The sequence below is a fragment of the Amphimedon queenslandica genome, unplaced genomic scaffold (assembly GCF_000090795.2).
Source record: "Amphimedon queenslandica unplaced genomic scaffold, v1.1 AMPQUscaffold_10464, whole genome shotgun sequence".
Lineage (NCBI taxonomy): Eukaryota > Metazoa > Porifera > Demospongiae > Haplosclerida > Niphatidae > Amphimedon > Amphimedon queenslandica.
In genome coordinates, this window is record NW_003549272.1 from 3264 (window position 1) to 7025 (window position 3762).

The 3762-nt window shown below is 33.5% G+C and overlaps 1 long non-coding RNA gene across 1 annotated transcript in view; it reads left to right on the forward strand.

Annotated features, from left to right (window-relative positions):
• Positions 1–2616, forward strand: part of LOC109590130 (uncharacterized) — a 4819-nt gene extending 2203 nt beyond the window's left edge. The window contains exons 2-6 of the long non-coding RNA XR_002189165.1: positions 835–918; positions 1627–1739; positions 1796–1851; positions 1900–2000; positions 2314–2616. This is a non-coding gene — a long non-coding RNA (uncharacterized LOC109590130). The remainder of the gene's footprint in view (positions 1–834; positions 919–1626; positions 1740–1795; positions 1852–1899; positions 2001–2313) is intronic.
• Positions 2617–3762: the final 1146 nt, after the last annotated feature.

A 3762-nucleotide genomic window follows, 5' to 3' on the forward strand; every position in this document is an offset into this window, starting at 1 on the left:
AATAGACTTAATATAATAAATTACGGTACATGTAAATGCTTGTGTTGTGTATGTGAAGTGTCATGATGCTACATTTTAAGATGTACACTCATGTTTCAGTTATCTGCATCTTGCTATAACAGGAGGAGCACCTTGTCTTATAGATCCTTTGTCCTATACGTAAAATTTGTGATAATGTTAGCATATGTACATGTACATGTAGCTACATTGTGTGTTGTAGTTACACTTAGTATTTGATAGGTATCTGTCTTTTTTTATTATTTCTCTTTTGTTTTATGTAGGTGATAAAATTAATGTCTCCATGTTCAATGAATGTAATATAATTATCAAGTACATGTACTTACTAAAGCAAAGAGAAGATACGTTTGATACTGTTAGTTCTTTATTGTTACATTTCTTGATGTACATGATTTTTTATGATTATACAAATGTATGTACATGTACATAAGTAATGAAATACATGCACATTTATATGTATATACATGTTCATTGTACATATTGAAAAGACTTATTCACCTCTTGTCTGGTATTTTTAAGGTTTAGCAGCAGTCTATGATATACATGTATAAATAGAAATTTTAAAATTTTGCAAATGGCCAGTGATAATTCTGTTGCACTTTTGGTTTTTGTGAATGCACCTTGGCCTATCATGGCTATCCTAAAATTTATGTACATGTACAAGTCTATGTTGTATACTGTTAATGTAGGGTTCTATCACACCTTAAAATGTCAAAATTAGCAGAAAATTTCTGCTTCAGAAACTATACTTTAATTTTTTAATGTTCTTCATGATTATATTCAGTGGACTATAGTCACTCCAGTTTTGTTCCATAGGCTAGTGTTGTCAAGAATGGTGTACCATCACTGTTTCCTTGTTCCTGTCTCTTAAAGGTGTGGTTACGGTTGCCAAGGCAACAGGTAAGATTTTCAGCACCAACAGAACTCCAGGTAGTATGTACCTGTACTGTACATGCACCCTAATATTTAAAATTACTATTGCTATTACCTTACTATTGCTATTACCAGGGTTTCCCACAGGATTTTGGTATTGTGCTGAACAACCCTGTACTATACTTCATGGTTATGGCTAAAAATCGCCAGGAGAGAATTTTGCATTTTTATTACTTTTTCTGATATATACATGTACTAATGTTGTGTCGCAAGTTTGGGGTGTTTTCCATAAAAATAGGATTTATAATGAATTTTTTAAATTGATAAAATTGATGTCTCTTTAGCTTGAGGGTGCCTGTCAGTTTTTCTTCTGTGAACTAGTATACTACTGCGCTTGCGTGCACTATCAAATCCACCTCCAAGTTAATCTTGTTTATATAATCGTTGCTTAATCTGTAAATACATGATCCTAAATTTTCAGCCGACTCTGATCTAATTTAGATGTTTAACAGTTACTCAAAAAACATGTACTATACTATTGTAAAGCTTGTAATCTCTTGAAATGTGCTGTTTAGCTTACCCTAACAGACTCTTTCATTTTCACCTTGTGTACCAATGACATTCCTTAATTAACCTTCTCATAAAGGACACCTCTTTATAACAAACTTCATTGTCTCAAAGTGTCCATTATATAGTGGCTCCACTGTATGACATTTTCCTCTCTATTCCTTGTAGGGTGAATTAACTCATCTCTGGTCCATTGATTGCTGTAATTATATTTATAATCACTGGAGCCTCTCAATGCTTATCCTGTTCTTATTGCATGGGAATATTACCAGAAGAACATGGTACATGATAAATATATTAATAATAATATTATTTTATATTTGCATTATACATGTAGAATAATTCATTTGTTATTTATGATTGGGAAAATGAAAGACTACTGATATCGGAGAGGTAAAGATGGCTAAGTCATTAATTATAATTATTATAATTGTTTTTTAGTTAATAGACATTCTTGAGACAATTAGACCATGTGATCAATTAATGACAGTGTCTAGGTTAGTCATGATCCCTACCTACAAGAACCTCCGCAGCTGAAACTGGTACATACATGTACACGTAATGTATTGTACATGTACATGTAATACTGTACGTGTACATATATATGTAATACCGTAGGTTGGGATATATTACAGCTGCTATTACTGACGATTTTTTCCACGACTAGCAATTGCTTAGCAACTTGGTGTTATTTTAATTGAAAATGGTGTAGTATTGAAGCAAAGCACCCTAGGCTGCTGTACTGTTCTTTGGTTGTTGTGTTACTAACTCTTGGTCTTTTTGTGTTGCTTTAATTAGTTCTTTTCAGAACTACTGTCTTGCTGTATCTTAGAACTTTCCACCCATTCCAATTAGTGTTTATTGACTTGGGTGTGATTATCACCAGGACACGGAAGCAACAATTTGCAGCAAAGAGCTCTGATGTAGAGGCCCGTACAAGAAGCTAATGGATAGAGAATGAGTCACTATTGGTGAATGGCTCCACTAAAGCTGCTGAAGAATAGATAAATAGCTGAACACTAAATATGTGGTGTTATTGTCTGAATATTTTTATCACTGCGAATAATTGCAGGCCTCAAATATATCCTAATAAATGTATTAAACAGCTTTGTGTTTTGTTTGATGGTATTTTAAGGCAGTTTGTGATCTACCCAGTAATTTTACTTTTTGTTTGGTCTTTCTTGTGCATATGCAATGCACCTGTACAGTAGTGTACAGTAGTATACAGTGGTATACAGTAGTATACAATATTATACAGTACTATACAGTAGTCTACAGCGGGGCTGGGGTGAAGGACGGTATGCAGTACTTAAGTACATTACAAGTTCTCTAAAGCTATCATAAGTACAAGTACAAGTACCTTCTTCAATTATGAAGTCCAAGTACAACTATTTGTCATGTACTTAAGTACAATTCTAAATATACCTTTTAGATCACAATTACTTGTTCTTACTAATAAATTGACTAAGTTTAATTTTATAGGCTAAATGAATCATTACATCTGATAAACATTAATTGTTGAATGCATTTATCTTTTAACAAGCATCTTAAAGGCATACAAACCCTCCCAGCTATACTAAAGAGTGTCTCCACGGTGGCAGAGGAGGCTGGCATACTTTAAATGTCTTTGGCCATTTGAGCAAGACTAAAATATTCTTTTTCATTATCCTTTTAAAAATTAGTTGGATCTGAATCCATTGGAAGGTAGGAAGCAGATAGGTATTTATCAATACTTTCTTCCACATCCATGAAATTGAATGACAATTTCTCTTCTTTTCTTGGATGGACGTTGCAAATCGCTTGTAGATTCAATTATTGAAAGGTTGGTTGCTGATGATTGGTACTATGATGCTTCATCTTTTAGCATTGCTTTATACCTCAATTTATCTCTTTCACTTTGACACCATCTGCATGTAAGTTTGAAATGAGGATCAACAATGCTTGCCAGTATGTATGTTTCAATCCCTTTTCATAAAACATGAAATCCTTTTTTGTAAAGATTTTGTTAGCGCTGATACAAAGAGGAGTGATATTTAGTAGAATGTTTATTCATATGATATTGCAATCCTTTTACACAAGGGACAATGTACCCATCAGATGGGACACACACAGCTAACTTGTACAAAATCTGTTGCCTCTTGAAATGAACTGAGTATCTCAACATTATCCTTGAGGACATTGCGGTTATGAATAGTAAGTGGTGGAGTGCCTTCCAACATTAAAAGCTTGCTATCAGGTATAGAGATAACAGGTTTAATCATTATTAACTGTGAATTCCACCTTGTGGCATTGTCAGCTTGCAGT